Source organism: Schistocerca nitens, chromosome 1 (genome assembly GCF_023898315.1).
Source record: "Schistocerca nitens isolate TAMUIC-IGC-003100 chromosome 1, iqSchNite1.1, whole genome shotgun sequence".
Lineage (NCBI taxonomy): Eukaryota > Metazoa > Arthropoda > Insecta > Orthoptera > Acrididae > Schistocerca > Schistocerca nitens.
The window spans coordinates 54,442,166-54,459,867 of NC_064614.1; positions in this window are offsets into that span (position 1 = coordinate 54,442,166).

A 17,702-nucleotide genomic window follows, 5' to 3' on the forward strand; every position below is an offset into this window, starting at 1 on the left:
CTGGTTGGTTTCAGTTCGCAGTTCCCGTTAATATAATCTAGCCTCATAATTCCAAAGCACTTTGACTTCAATGATTATCCCCAAAAGGGATGCCACGTACGGCAAGCTGATAAAGAGAGTTAGATGGAGACATAGAATATACGTGTGTATGATCAACCCCTTCTCTGAAAATATTTCTCTTCTTCATACCTCCTCTGTGTTACCACAGATGACGTGTCACTCATCTCATTTGTACTAAGATTTCAGTACATACAAGGTGCCTATATGCTTCCACCGCCCTCAGTGGAATGCATAAGCTCTAATAAATGTTCATCATCCTGCAGTCTTCTACAATTGTTGTCCCCTGTGCAGCAAACAGAACGTAGGTCGTGAATCCGTAATCTTGAGGCTGTAAGAAACTTCTAGTGAAGAACCGTTGTTTTAGAAATTATTACATTTTGTATCAGTGGAATGCCACTTGCTTTTTATGGGTAGAACACGTACATGGAAATCCACTTGCTTTTTATGGGTAGAACACGAGAAACTGCACAACTACATGCCACTTTAGAGTCACAATAGTTTCCATTCTTCAACAAAATAATTAACTGCGTATTTCTGTAATTACAATCACGCTTTTCTCAACTAAACATCATAAGTTAAGTATTAACTGATACCACAGCAGACAACATGTCTCTTCCTCCAGACATACCAACTTGCTCTCACATTTACAAACTAGACATTGAAAATTAAGGTCTTAACTGATACCGCAGTGGACGACATGTCTGTCCTCCGAGACTACCGAATGAGTTCTGATCTTAATGCCAAACCACTTCGCCCGCCATCCAAGTCAGGCGCGATCCGAAGATCACCGAAGTGTTTCGTCTGCCTTTTCGTTTTGCAGTTATTATTCTGCTGGTTATTAATACTTGTGAAATAATGGAATGGTAGCATGCTATTGAGAGAGGCTTTAATTTGAAATTCAAGTAAATATGCTATTTAGTTTTCCTAATATTAATAATAGAAGACTGTCATTTTGGGGCGCAACTACCATACGTGGTAGCCAATCGCTGACAAGGACCACAATTTAGATGGTCTTTCTCACAATACCCGAACCGAACAAACCATTTATCACTGATACCTCGCACCACATTACGCCATCTTGCCACAACTGCCTTCTCAACTGATCTAAAAAGATCTTCTTGATAGCAAATATGATGGCTGCAAAGCCACAAATATTACAAATTTATCTAATGATAAACTCTGTGTACCTTCTTTTATTCCTTTAATTACATGGAGAATGGCATGTTGTTCGCTATTTAATGCCTTGTCTACTATCTTCCTAGAAAGCTGTGCTTAATGTTCATGCTTAATGTTCATCAAAGTCTTCGCTATCCATTGACAAATTAGAAAATACTTCGCTAAGCTGGTTGATGGTAGTCTCTGTATTTTCCTGTCTCTTACTCATATCTTGAATGACATGCATTATCTGCTGCAATTGAGTGGAAAATAGCTCCTATGCTTTCCAGAATTGTGTAATCTGTTTTATAGCTATTTTGGAGCCTTTTTAGATAATTAGGATTGAGATTTCGACATTTCAGTCTGCTGAGATGCAACATTTTCTTGCTGAGATGAAATATTCTCTACCTTAGGAGGTATATTAGTCTGTTGAGATGATAAAAGCCTTAACTGTTTCAAAATTTCCGACAAGGAATCAACTACATTCTGGGTTGAAACCGTTGCCTCTTCCATTTCAGCCAAATCACTAATAGGTTGAACAGTTGACTTTTGCTCTATCAACAGAACTAATTAACAATGTCATCAAATGAGAGAAAAATGTTTAATATTTAGGCACTTTATATGATCACATCACTTTCTACAAGTGTAACTCCTGGAAAAAACAGTACAAGTGGAAAAGGTGCATAAAGAATGTCGTTTCAAGATGTGCTTGCCTGGGCAGAGCAATGAATCGTCAGAGTCACGTGTTATGTAATGGTACTTCACAGCTACAGAAGCCCAAACTCCATCAGATCATGAAACAACTTTTACAACTTTCATTAGCACACTATATTAAAGGGTCATGTCATGGTCGCCTATTTTATACTATCGCGAAGAGAATCTGCCTAGTGTTTTGAATTACGTTTAAGCCTCTTGCCATGTTACTGGTTTGAATGAATTGCAAATTAAGTGTAATGTCTCTGAGTAATTAATGCTAAATAAATTCTTTGCACAAGCGTAAGGAAGCTGATAACTTTAAAATATTAGTTCATAGAGTTAAGAACGTCTTGTCAACATTTATTTCAATGGAAGGTATATTACAAATAATGGTGGGTCTATAGTTCCAATGGAGCAGAAAAGTTTGTAGAGTCAACATTCTGTATGCTGAAGAATCTGCTGGAAGTATCCCCATTGAAGCAGCAGATCTTGATGACAATGAAACATTAAATAGTCTTTATTCTTCTAGCATTAGATCCATCAGGCCCTGTCCTTGTGCAGTGACAGTATCTTAATGAGAATGGTTGACAGTCCAATAAATTTCCGTAATACAAGATCAAAAATGGTTCAAATGGCTCTGAGCGCTATGGGACTTAACATCTATGGTCATCAGTCCCCTAGAACTTAGAACTACTTAAACCTAACTAACCTAAGGACAGCACACAACACCCAGTCATCACGAGGCAGAGAAAATCCCTGACCCCGCCGGGAATCGAACCCGGGAACCCGGGCGCGCGTAATACAAGACAAGAGAATAACTGGACTCTTGTAACAGTGATGAATACGAGGAGGCTCATCCATCAAATCAGTTCACATTAATTTCAAAGGGCCCAAGCAACACCGTAATGCTGCTCATGTGAAATCAAGGGATTGTTGGAAATCGATAAATAAACATACCTTTTGATTCAGAATCTTCTACTAAATTTTCTAGACAACACTTTCCTATGAATTTACAAGTAATTAATTCTCAGTCAATATTATGACTTGAACTTTCCCAAATGAAGAATTTATACAATGGCAGCCTTTACCAATAGACTGCAATACAAAGACTCTTTCCATCAGAAAACCTGTCTATCTCATACACTGGTCCAACTACAAAGGAACGCTGAACACAGCTCATCTCAGAAAACTCCTATGAAGAAAATAGTAGTTGGGAGTGCTGCATTTTGGATGATGTCAGTCATGTGATTAGGCACTCTTTTCATTTACGGTAACTGTCAGACAACATAGGGGGTGGTGGTGATATTGTGAATCTCTGCTGCAACAACAGGCTCAATCTGATCAATAGTAAGGGTGAACTTTGTTGTGGCACTCGTAATTCCAGACAAGAATGTGATCGCCCCAGCAGAGGAAAACTGGGTGAGAAACTGATGTGTGATGCTGGAGTTGGCGATCGTGTGCATGAGGTGTGCTTGCGCGCGCGCATGTGTGTGTGTGTGTGTGTGTGTGTGTGTGTGTGTGTGTGTGTAAGGCTGTGGCTGAAAGCTTTATGTCATCATCATCATCATCGTCATAATCAGCCAATTCAATCATTAAATGATGTGGCCTCTTCGAGTTGTGGATTCAGGTAGGCTTTCAACAGTCTTCTCCAAGTGGGACGGTCTTGGGCAGTTCTCTGCCAGGTGTTACCAGCGATCTTCTTGATGTCTTTGTCCCATCTGCCTGGTGGTCTTCCTCTAGGCCTCTGGTGCTCTCTCAGACTCCACTCCAGTACTAGATTCGTCCATCTGTTGTCTTTTCTTCTTGCGACGTGGCCAGCCTACTGCCATTTTAAGGAACCTACCGTCTCTAAGATGTCATTAACCTTCATCACAGACCGGATGTCATCTGCCCTTTTCCTATCCTTTCTTGTATAGCACAGCATTGATCTCTCCGTGGCTCTCTGTGCTGTCCTAAGTTTCCCTTTTGTAAATGGGTTCAGTGTCCGTGTCTCGCAGCCATACGTCATCACAGGAAGAATGCAATGATCAAATACTGCTTTCTTCAGATTTACTGGCATTTTTTATCTGAATACTGTTGAATTCTTCCCAAATGCTTGCCAGCCAAGCTTGATGCGTCGATAGATTTCTGGCCTTACCCCCTTCATATTTATAATCTGGCCAAGGTAGACATATTCACTGACCTCTTCTAATAGACTGTCCTTGACTTTCACATCTCCAACTGCGACCCATTTGTTGGACATTACTTTTGTTTTGGAAAGGTTCACGTTCAAGCCAACCAGCTGACATTCCGTTTTATGTAAGTGTCTTTTAATTATGCCTGTCTGCAACTGGGTGTGTCTTCTTTATAGTAAGTAGCAGTCTGTCTTTTCCTACATTGTTGAACTGAGATTGTCTCATTTTGGGAAAAGCTATTAAAAATAGTATTTCTTCCCCATCAATCAGAAAACTAAAGGTATGTGTTGAATTGAAATAACTCATGATGGTAAGTAGCTCTCACAAATGCCCATCTACCAGTGAGAGAAACTATTAAGAGTGGCTGATGAGCTGCTCTCATGAATAGCTCTCCACACTATGAGCACTAGGCAGCTTCCACAGTCGACAGTAGAGTGTTCTCAACATTAGCCCACACAAGTGGAAACTTGAAGCCGCGTTAGTGGTTGAAACTGCGTGCACAACAAAAAAACAGGTAAATTGGTTGGTTAAGTCACAGATATCTTGGCGATCATAAGCCGACAGCACTCATCTGTTAATAAGAGAACTGCAAATTGGAGATGCACAGCAATTTGGAACATTTTATGGCGAATGACCTGGAAAGAGAAATTTAGCATAGGGTCTTTTGAGGTGAACTCTTAGTAAATGATATATCAAAATGAAAAAGTATCAGTGTGTAATCAACTGATGACAGCCTAACCTTTGGAACATGGAAGCTTATGTGGTATGAAAATGAACTGGTTTGTCATTTCACAGAAAAGTAACCTTTATGGAAAGTACTTCTCAGTTTCTCAACAATCATTTTTTCAGAGGGTCATAAACTAGCCTTCAGTACCTCTTTTGCCTCGCTTTATGCATAAGTGGAATGATAATTAAAGAAGTATATCCTGCTGTCTACAGTACTCGTGTTTCACCAGCATGCAACACTGGCGTTGTCAAAGATTCACTCTGCACTGATATTTGCGGACTGGAATTAAGCCCATAGTCTGAGGTTGTATGTATCTGTAGTGTCAACATCTGAGAGCTTTTTCCTGATCATTACTGCTGTGGTTCTCCCTCTGTTACCTGCAACAGTCTGTAATCTCATCCTATTTCCATCTGTTGTCCACATTAAACAATGTCCAGTTCAAGTAATTAATAGGCAAAGTCTTTTATGAAGATTTGAGAGGAGCGAAGATTACAACGAACTTTCAAGTTTGCTTAGCTTGTCATGTTGAGATGGCTCCAGTTCTTCTTGTCTAGGGGTCTGATTCTTGAAGCTGAAAATCTCACATCAGGTCCTCACCGTTGGTTTGAAATAAAAATGGTTTTGAAAATTGTTGTTGCAGCATTTTTACATAAATTTATTTTCTTACATTTTATTGTATCATAAAGTATTTTGATTCTTGATTGCATAATTAATTATAGAAATTTTAAGTGTGCCAATAATTCATAATGTCAAATGTTTCTAAAGAAATAATTTTACCTGCACATTCAGAACTAGTATTTATCGATTATAACATTGAGACTAAAATATTTTATAAAGTAATTCATTTTCACAAATTTTAGCTAGAAATATAACATACTGTGTATAAAATTGTATGACAGTTTTCAGAAAAGCAACTGAGATAATACTGACCTGTCCAAAATTCAAAAAATAATTCTGGTATCAACAACAACTGTTGACGAAAAGTAATGCTAGATGAGGGATGTCCCATTACAAGTCGCTAAATGCAATATGGGAATGCAGAATCCATTCACCTTGAGGATTTCTTCTTTCTTCTTACAACTGTTGGCACATCTATTAGGAACCTGCATATTGGCAGATGTTGTTATGTGGTTGGCCTCACACAGTGCATACTCCACCATGGCTGAAATCTCCAGCTATACCTATCTACAATACCATTAATTATGCACAATGAACCTGAAACTGATGAAGCATCCACTCATTCCTATGTAGATTATTCCACTGGTAGTGGAATATTCCTAACATTGCGTTTTGGGTCCTTTTGTCCTCTGCCGATTTAATACAGTAATGGTAACATTATTTTTTATTTTACTTCTGCGAGAATTTACTTTTTTCTTTAATCCACCAATATTTTGGTTAAATATGGTAACATTATTATTTACTTTACTGTTGTGAGAATCTTGTGAGTTTTGGACCTCTTTAGCACCTGCCTGCCTGAACATCTTATTGGACACTGATATTAGTCTAAAAAAGAGGTACATCCAGGAGTACTAGTGTCCCCCTTATGGATTTCGCTAACAACCATGCCAGTTTACCCTTCCTTTTCCTATTGAGGTGTAGGCCATACCTTGTGAAATCCCCCCTATCAATAGCCTCGACAGGAACAAATCCAATGTCTGACAGAGTGGCCGCCCTATGCAACTGACCCAACTCCATATTTACCCTCCTGACAGAGCGGTTCAATTGGGGCTGATCATGCTGCACGAAAGCAGGCTCCAGCTCAACATTGGTATGGGTCGTTGCAGAGGCAATTTTCACCAGGTCACACTCAATACTGTAGCCCTGATCCCTATCAATACCGTTTCCCACTCCACCTACTATCATCACGTGATACTGCTCAGAGAAACCCTTGCACAAGGAACCTATGTCCTCTACCACCTGGCTAAGACATTCACTTGGCTTGAAAAAGTTTGTGACCTGGTACCTGTCACCTAATTTTTCCTGCTAAATCTGGCCCACACCTCTTCCAAGGCTGCTACCTAGCAACAAAACTTTCCTCTTACTTTCTACTTTTTTTGAAACAGTTTTTATTTATTTATTTATTAGTTGGTTTCCTAGTGAGATTCTGTTGCATCTTAACTACATCTACTTCTACTGGAGCCTCTTCCTTACTTAACTGTGGTAGCAAGGCAAATCTATTGGTTGTGGCAATTGGGAAACTGTCAGACACTGTTTTTCTGTGGCCCCTGATCCCCGCTACCACTTCCCACTGCCGTTTACCCTCCCGCCCCCCTTAACCTCTTCAGTTCCTCCCTCACTCTGTCCAAATCAGCCTGAAGGGCTCTGATTTTCTCCTCCTGTTCAGCTATAATCCTATTTCTTGAGCAAACCCTGCAAAAGAATGGAAGAGTCTCGTTTGCTTCCCCAGTTCCCACGCCGCTACAATTTCCCCAGTGAAACCACCTGTCACACCAGCTGCACAAAACCTATGAACTAACTTTCCTACTGCAGCTCACACACTTAGTACCCATGATAGTTTGGAAATTAGTTAAGAGATTTACTAAGTGATAACGATAATATATTAAATACAGATTTAAATGGACACTAAATATGTTTTGGAAACTAGTAGGTAAGTAAACTATCAGCAAATGCACTTAAATTTGTGGTATAACGCTAAATATGCACGTTCAAAAATTAGGCCTCAATAGCAGAATGTAACCGAAACGAACTTTTTCCGATTACTGGAAGAATATGCAAACAAAAGAAAAACCTTTAATGGCAAGCTTGAAGAGCACACTAATGTACGTATTTAATCAGTTAATCTATAGCAAATGCACTTAAGATTGCGGTATAACGCTAAGTATGCACACTCGGAAAGTAAGGCAGAGCCGCGAAACGTAAACAAAACGAACTTTTTGTGATTACTGGAACAATACTCAAATAAAAGAAAAACCTTTAATGGTGAGCCTGAAAAGCACCTCAATGAACGTATTTAATCAGTTAAACTATAGCAAATGCACTTACAATTACGGTATAACGCTAAATATGCACAGTCGAAAAATTAGGCCTAGGTAGCAGTAAGTAAACAAACGAACTTTTCGCGAATACTGGATCACTAAGCAAATAAAAGAAAACATTTTAATGGTGAGCTTGAAGAGTATACTAACGAATGTATTTAATTAGTTAAAAGTGTTCAACTACAATTAATTACAACCTAAATTACTTTTCTTTCACGAGAGCTCTGTCTCCACACGTGCGGCCTTGTGCAGGGCTCCCAACGGATAGCAGATGTAACTTTCAGATCTAGGTTAAACCTCAGACCTGTGACTCAGATTCATGGACACTTGCCAGTTGTGTGATAGAATGCCTCTCTACATTTACTCTCTCATGAACATGTCCTTTAACTCCAGCAATAACAATGCAGTTTCAATATTTATTTTATTTTTTATTTGTATTTTGATCCAACATCAACTGATTACAAAAAAAGTTTTTTTTTTTTGTTCCAGTCTTCTGGATAAGTCAGAGCCTTACTTACTAGGGTTACATATTATTGGCTGGCACTTTTATTTACACAACTTTTGCTAAATTTAGTTGAGAGAACAGAGTAACATATATGGACTATACAGAAAAAAAGTTGTTATTGCCATACTTAGATTAAGGAGTCTACAGTTTGTAACAGTATTCATATCTGACATTCAAATATTTACAGTTTGTGACACAGTCTAAGACCTGAGGTTACATATATTTTTAGCAGTGGTGTTTGATTTGTATGTTCCCTCTGTAGTGCTAATAGACACAAACTGCTTCCTATTTGTCAAGTAGGACCTCATCAGATTATGGGCTGTGCCTCGAATGCCATAGTTCCACAGTTTGTCCAGCAATATGGTCGTATCAACACAGTCAAAAGCTTTTTGTAAGTCTAGAAAGATGCCACATACATGTTCTTTATTATCTATTGCTTGAGTGACACCTTCGATTAAGTTTGATGCTGCTGTAATGGTGGATGACCCCTTGACAAACCCATACTGCCCCTTAGAAATCACTTTTTTGCATACCAGGAAGTTCCAGATTCTTATGTATATTACTTTCTCAAAGATTTTGGATATTATTGGAAGAACAGAAATGGGTCGAAAGTTTTCTACTAAATTCCTGTTTCCTTTTTTGAAAATAGGCACAACTCGGGCAATTTTCAACTCATCTGGAAATAGACCATCTTTCATATGAGAATTGATAACTGTTGATAAAGGTGATGCAATTTTATGTATACATTTCTTAAGAGTGTCCAGACTAAGACCATCATACCCTGCTGCATGGGAATTCTTTAAGCTACTCACTATTTTAATTATTTCTTCTTTACTTGTTGGCATCAAAAATATACATGCTGACACTGGTGTTCCTCTGAATTTGTATTTATGATTTTTAAGCTGATTGTTTATGCTGGAGCCAACAGAAGCAAAGTAATTGTTAAATTGATCTGCTATCTTATTCTGATCAGTTTCTATTGTGCCGTTTATCAGCAAGTGATTTTCAGTTGTATGGTTCCCAGATTTACCTATTTCTCTATTTACTAATGACCATGATGTTTTGGAGATATTATTTGAGTTCTGAATGACACTTTCAAAATGTTTCTGTTTTTCTGAAATTAGCAGGTCTACATAGTATTTCTGATACTTTTTGAATTCTTCTTTTAATTTTTTATTGCTCAAGTCATTTAACATAGCATACTCATACCATCTTAGTTTTTCTCTAGCCTCAGTGACTGAACTTGATATCCAGTTTCGGGTTACAGCATGTGACTGAATTCTCTTTTTTATTAATGGGCACGCTTGGTTAAGAATGTAGAATAGTTCACTTGAGAATTTGCCATAACTATGAAGTGTCGTTAGAACACTGTTCCAATCCACATTCCTTAGCATATTATTCAGCTGAGTTATATTTTGGTCTGTATTCACCCTAATATATCTATAGCAACTGTGTGTAGGAACCTTTTTTATGTGCACACTGAGTTCTACTGCATGGTGGTCTGACAAAGCACTTATAATAACAGAAGATGTAAGATCGTAAAGATGAATACCAGTAATTATGTTATCTATTGCAGACTGGCATGTCTCAGTCTCCCTGGTTGCAGTGTTTATCAGGTATCTTACATTATATTCAAGCAGAGTATTCTTGAATAGTCTAGTGTGTAACTTATCTGCTAATACATTTATGTTGAAATCTCCTATAATTACTAACTTGTTCAGGTGTGATATAAAAACATTCTCTATCATGTCACAAAACATTGTTAAGAAAACTTCGAAGTTTCCACCTGGTGGTCTATATAAACATATAACATAAATTTTGTCATTTGGTATCTTTATACATGCTGCACATAATTCAATTGTCCCTTCTAATGAATATTTACTTACATTTACAGAATTAAAATCAAATGTGCTCTTAACATACATTGATACACCCCCACCTCTGATAGTAGATCTGCAAAACTTATTAGCTAGTACCATGTTTAGAGGTTTAAAAAGTTCTAATTTGGCATCAGATAGCCAGTGTTCACTAATACCAAGCACATCAGGCATAGTTTCATTTACAAACACGTCTAATTGTTCATATTTCTTGCTCAAGCCCTGTACATTCTGGTGGATTATTTTAAAGTTGTAAATACCTTGTTGTAGATTTCTCTGCTTTACTGACTTAAATAAGGTATTTTGTGGTGTCATACTCCGTTCCTTGCTCTGGCGAGGTACCAAAAATCCTCCAGAAGGGCAGGTTTTCTGCGCCTTGTAGGTCGTTCACTGGGATATGGTAAGTTGCTTGCTGCTGCTGCTGGTGTAGCTCCCGGTGTCATTGATGCTGTCGTTTCTGTTGTTGTTGTTGTTGTTGTTGCTGCTGTTGGTGATGATGATGGTGTATCTGTTTCTGATACTTCAGGTGTTGGTTCTGTTGTTTTTGATATGCTTCCTTGTGAACTACTAGCACTTGGTGTGTTTTCTTGCAATGTCAGAACATCACACTTGTCTTGTAGTGCTGATGCTTCATTTTCATGTTCACCAAGTAGTCTGTGGGTCTTGTCCTTGAGGGGAATTACGTTTGAAGTGTCACAACTTAGTTTCGTGTTGGCATTTACTATTTCTATTATTTTTGCAATTACGAAATTTTTTCCTAATCTATTTAAGTGGAAACCATGTCTAGTATGGAATCTCCTTCCTAGTTTGCTTATATCAATGAAAGTCACATTTTCGAATCGTTTGCATATCTGTTTCATCTCACTATTTGCACTTTCCACTTCTTTGTTAACGCAGGACCATTCCTCTAGGTCATGACGATGTGGTACTGAAAATACAATGACGTTAGTACATCTTAGTTCATACAGTCGCCTTTTTAGTGAAAGCAACAGATCTTGTTTTTCGTTTCTTGCGACGTCGTTTGTTCCCGCCAGGAAAACGGCAAAATCTTTGTTGCTTAATGTGGGAATTTTTTCGTGGCTTATTGCAGTTACTGTGCAGAATTTCGCACCTGGTTTCACCATGGAAGTTAAGTTCACATTGCTTTTATTACGGAAGTCAGTAGCTATGTTTCGCCCTTGGCTGTCTGAATATATTTCGATTTTTGTAATTGTTTTGGAGCTACAAAATGTAGGCCTAACTGAGTTGTTTATTTCCTCTTTCTTTTTCACACAATGATTTGTGGTCGCTGCATTTGATGAAAGTACTTCCTTTCTTTGGCTCTTTTCACATATTTCATATTCATCACACGTTAAAAATTCAAACTTATTTGCTTGTGGGAGACGAAAGTTGTTTTCGTTACGATTAACACGACAAAACTTTTTAGGCCTAATAAAGTTACCGTTTTGTTCGTTTACAACCGTTTCACTACCCTTTGAATGGTGTGTCACTTCTTCCAGCTTCTGTACACTATCTATCACTGATTCAAGCTTCTCTACATATAGTTTAGCTAACATAAGATCATATTTTAATGAAGAAGTCGTGCATTCTTCTTCGCATTCCGTTTGTAAACACACGATATAACGATAGTTACAGTGCACATTTCCACAGTCACAGGTCATGGTTTTTTCCTCTAAGACATTTAAACATTGACGATGGATCCATTTCTGTGACCACGAACATAATTTAACACCATATTTCACCTTCTTACTGCATTTTACACACACAGGATTTAAAAACTCGTAATTTTCCGCGGATCGGTTTATTAGTACGTCTACACGCGCCGCCATCTTTTCTCACATTCTATACACTGCCATCAGGGGAGCGTATTTTATAACAATATAAAAGTACAAATTTCATAAACTGTTGTTGACTTTCATTAACAAAATAGTTTAATTTTTGAAAACGTATTTTGTATTTCTGGTCAAATGTTTGAGTGGAGGAAAAACCGTACTCTCTATATATTACACTCTGGGTTTTCCTCCAAATTTTCATAGACAAACAATGAGTGGAATATGGACAAATAGGGTATTGAATCAACAAGGGTGAGGTCTAGCTTTGCAAGAAATATTTAATTGGTTTAAAGTACTCATAGTAATTAAGAATAAATTAATTAGTGATTTGAGGAAAAATCACACAATGAATTTTAGTCTGAATTTTCAAAGCCAAACAGAGCATGGGAAATGGATGAGTGGGGTATGAAATTGACCAGCATGAGGTCTAGTTTTGCAAATAAACTAAACAAAAAATAAATAAAATATTAATTGCCTGAAAGTTATCAGGGCAATCAAGAAAAACTTTATTAGTTATATGAGGAAAACATTGAAATATTTCACAGGCAGTTGTTGATTGCTATGGAAATAAAATGCCAAGAGGCCTAGTAATTTTGCGTGTAAATAGTTATATTAGTATGATATTCAATTGTCAGATAGACTTTCTTCGAATGACATACAAAATTCAGCACATTTTGAGAACAGAGGGCACTAGGAAAGCCACTGACGTGTCAGTAATATCATGGTTTCTGGAGAACTTGAAAATGAAACAAATATTGTAAATCTATCAGCCAAATGTTTTGTCTAAAATTAAGAAATAAAATAGATTATATAAACATTTGCTGCAACACTAAATGATGCTTGAAATCATGAACAGTGAATGAGATGTGTCAAATGTTTCTCTACTCTATATTATTTCTTACTTTTACACAAGACACTTGACTGATATTTTTGCATTTTTAACTTATTAAATCATTTAAGTTTGTGGCGACATTCACAGAAGTAGTTAAACATCGACCGTCACCAGCTATGAAGATTTGATTTCTCTTTGCCATGTTCTGTGGAGCATCAAGCAGAGACCCACGTCTTGGTGCTCTTTTCTTTGTCTTTTGTGCTGTATACATTGTGCCATCAAGTACAACAAATCAGTGTTTTTAGTAATGCATGTATTATTCGGTATTATAGTACCTATTTATACCCCATATTGGAGACCCCGAGTTCGTTATTCCACCGTTTCGCACAAGTTAAGTGTTTGGGACTACCGCGTCATGAAAAACGCAATTTACATCCATCTACTCAACCGCATCACAGAGACCATGACCACAGGCAACACACACCCAGAGTTCAGAGTCGACCAACACAATGAAGAAAGCGTGTTTAACCCGCTGAATTTCCAACATCCTGCTAGAGTGAAATCAGCTCACACTACATCACCGGAACCTTCTTCCACGCCACTTTGAGTACATAACCTAGGGAACAATCTGAGTGACTCTGGTTTTGTGACGCCATGCTTCCTCCACGTTACGCCAAAATATGAATCCCACCAGCGGAACAACCCCTTCCCATCTCCTACATCTACAGCAGTGCAACGAAACATTAATTACAGTTTGCAAGCAGACAGCGTTAATTCCGTAGATGGACCTGCTTCTGTCCCGTATAGACTTCAACAGTATTCTTCCGTGAACGTGGCACAGCAACAAGTTGCACAGTTCACGAACGCCTCTGACGACTTGTCAGGTAGTTACTCTAATAATGCGAGTGCTACCATACCTTCGCCAGTGCGCGTACCTCAGGACTTTTTTATACCAGTTCACGGAACCTCTTTTTATACGCGCCATTTGAACATTGTAAACAACACACTGTGGTCACGTAGTACCGCACCGCTCCAGTCGAGCACATTCCGCCAGGGGACCAAGTAATTTCAATTGTGAATGTTGGCCTAATGCTCAGCCATGTACCACAACATGTACTGTGCCAGCCACGTCAGTTGACTGCTTCGTTGTGCCAAGCTACCCTACCACCCACCCACCTGTTTTTACAGTGCCACCGAGCACGCTTGTCATGCTGCGAAGGCTCGAAGATACAGCAACCCCCCCCCACATTGGACCTGACATCCGCTCCTGCACATAACCTATCAGCCACATCCAAACCGCCGCCACCCGAGAGGCTACCGAAACTACCAGCATTCACACTAGAGCACCCCGAATTCTGGTTCGCTCTCACAGAACAGACTTTTCTATACTATTCACTCAATGATGACTCAAGATTCATCTGTCTGCTGACCAATCTCCACGACCGTGTAGACCTGACCCATGATTTAGTAATTACACCCCCACAGGTAGACAAATACACAACTTCCAAGGAGATAATATTGGACGCGTCACCCAGACGTCAACGGAAAAGGTTCAGAACCTCACCTATGAGGAGCACCTTGGTGGCAAAACTCCGTCACAGCTGTGGGGACGCTTAAGACTCCTCGTCAACGAACGGGCCCTGCCCAATGAAACCCTCATGTCGATATTTCTCTGTCCAAACTGCCATCGCCAGCCAAGAAGGTCAATAAACTGAAGAACGCATCCGCACTGCTGACCAAGCGCACTCCGCCTTCCAGCGCGAACTCCACGCCCAGCAAACCCCGCCGCGCTACAAACTCCTCCCCCCCCCCCTGCGGCAGGCAGCAGACGACGGCACAACTTAGACGGCAGGCACAACTCACCGGGCCAGCCGAACCAGCTACAAGCCGCACAAACAGCAGTGACTACACCACCTCCGCCCCTTCCCCCTAGTCTCAACACTTCCAGAGCCCCAAGAGCACCCACAACACTACCCATTCTGCTACCACGATACCAAGTTTGGATCGGGCGCTAAGAGATGCAGTCCTCCTTGCTACCACCCAAACGCACCACGCAGGTCGGTCTAGGCGCCGCCACTTGCAACGAAAAAGCCAGGCGCCAGACGTCCCTCCAAGAGCACCCACAACACTACCCATTCTGCTACCACGATACCAAGTTTGGATCGGGTGCTAAGAGATGCAGTCCTCCTTGCTACCACCCAAACGCACCATGCAGGTCGGTCTAGGCGCCACCACTTGCAACGAAAAAGCCAGGTGCCAGACGTCCCTCCACTCAGTAGAGGAGCAACTCTCTAAGTGCACTCGCATGTGCATCAAAGACTGTGTAACAGGCATTCGTTTCCTTATCGACACACAGGTGCAGACGTGTCTTTGCTACCACTGTCGATGAAACCAGCAAACATCTGACCACACTGTACACAGGTATGAGCAGTCAACGCTACGTGTCTAAAGTGTGTAGGCTCGATGTCATTTTCCGTACACCTTTCCCCCAAGTGCGTGCTTAAGTGGACTTTTCTGGTGGCAGACATTCCAGAACCAGTTCTGGGCATTGACTTTCTTAAACACCATGTACTTTCGCCTAACATAGTGCGCGATACTGTTTTTCACGAACCCTCAGGCGAACATTTCCAGTGCACCACTGCGAGTGCATGTGATACCGACTTGAGTTCGTACTCCCACCTAATAAGTTTGTGTGACTCGCTCTCAATCACTGTACAACAAATTAGTGACAAACTGTTCGCCGAGACAGACGAGAGGACACGTTCACAACAGGAACAGCACGAGATCAAACGTCGCATGGAAAAGGCTATGCTCGAGCTTACGGTCGCCAGACGCCACATCGAGACGCTACAGCAACATATCACAGAGCACGATACTAGGGTTAGTACCAGTGCCTCGATTCAGTGTGCCAACAGTGATTCTCCACCGACACACAGTGCTAATCGGCAGACTCCACACAACTGCAACCCACAGACACGGGAATTTTATAACATTCAGCCGTTACCACGACCACCGCGTGCACAAACAGTCATGTTGTCTCGCGCACGGCAGTTGTCACGTCGCCACTAGCGCCAGTTTCCAACATCGCGGTTGAGGCTCATACTCCCTCACTACCAGCGACGCCTCCTGTGCCAGACCAGCTAACTAAAGACAAGGCCGCCACTACATGCAAGCGTAATGCACTTTTTTCGCCGACTCCAAAAGCGTTTGTCACCCCTGCACGGCAGACATCTTTCCTAGAAACGCCTGTCGTGCCACCAACACAGATTACAGCCACACGGCACACTGCGTCAGGTAGGACACAAACAGCGGACCTGACGACAACCATACAGCACCCTAGGAATACTTCAGACCTGCTGAACCACAGCGGGCGCGTTGACTTTGCGCCACTCCAACAGGCTGCTGCACAACACACGAGTGCTCACAAGTACGCGGCCGCATGCATCGACCCAACAGTCTCGGCCGTTACAAACGGAACCGTCCACAAACTGCGCCTAACCGATGGACCTCCAATCTCTTGTAAAACTAGAACTCATGCAGACCGCGAAGGAGCAAATTACTGAGCTTTTTCAAGCCAAAGTCCTGGAGCCCTCCTCCAGCATGTGGTCTACGCCAATACATTTCGTAGATAAGAAAGACGGTAGCAAGAGAATGTGCAGGGACTACAGTCTACTCAACGCCCGCACTATTTTTGACAAGTACCCTGTACCCAACATTTTACACACGTACTGTCCGGCTGTAGTTATTTTTCGATCATCGACTGCAAACGTGTGTATCATTAGATACCTATGACACCCGACGACGTGGAAAAGACAGCCATTACCACACCTTTTGGCCTCTTTGCATACTGTTACAGGCCTTTCAGTCTTCGTAAAGCAGCCCAGACTTGGCAGCTACTCATAAATGAGGTTCGCTTTCACCTCGATTTCTGTTTCGCTTATTTAGACGACATCCTCGTGTTCAGCCCTTCACTAGAGGACAACAATACCCATGTACAAACTGTACTCGATACCTTGCAGGGAGCAGGTATCGAAACAAACAATAAGAAGCTGCAGTTACACCGGACCTCTGTCGACTTCCTAGTGTTCGTGGTGTCATCAGTGGGCATTACCCCCCCGCCCCCCCCCCCCCCCCCCCGCCCGCTGAAGTGCAACCAGTGTTAGAGATGCAGCGCCCAACTACTTACAAGGAATTGCGCTGTTTCTTAGGAATAATAAACTATTACAGGAAGCATCTACCTGCCGCAGCAGAAGTCCAGGCTCCGCTTATGGATGCACTCGCAGGACGGTTAACTTCAGGCACACGACCCGTCCCTTGGACAGAAGAAATGAACTCTGCTTTCGAGAAATTAAAAAACCTTTTGGCCTCAGCAGTTACCATAGCACACTCTCACCCAGAGTCAGAACTATTCATAACTACAGACGCTAGCGAAAACGAGGTAGGCACTGTCCTGAGACAAACCGTCAGCGACTCTACCTTCCCACTGAGTTTCTTCTCGAAGAAATTGAACAACGCGCAGTAGAAGTACTCTGCCTTCGATCGTGAACTATTAGCAGTCTACGAGGCCATCAAGCATTTTCGTCCAGAGATCAAGGGCCGAGGACTATATGTACTCATGGACCTCAAGCCGTTAGCCACTGCCATACAGAACCCCCCCCCCCCCCTGAAAGACCCGCCCCCACGCCGTTTTCGAGATTTCGACTTCATATCACAGTTTACCACTGATGTGCGGTATATTAGGGGCGCCGACAACGTCGTCGCAGACTTCCTATCGTGAGTGGACGTGGTGACGTCACTTTTCGGTATACCGCACCTCACTACCTTGCATGTAGCGGACGAGGAACTCTT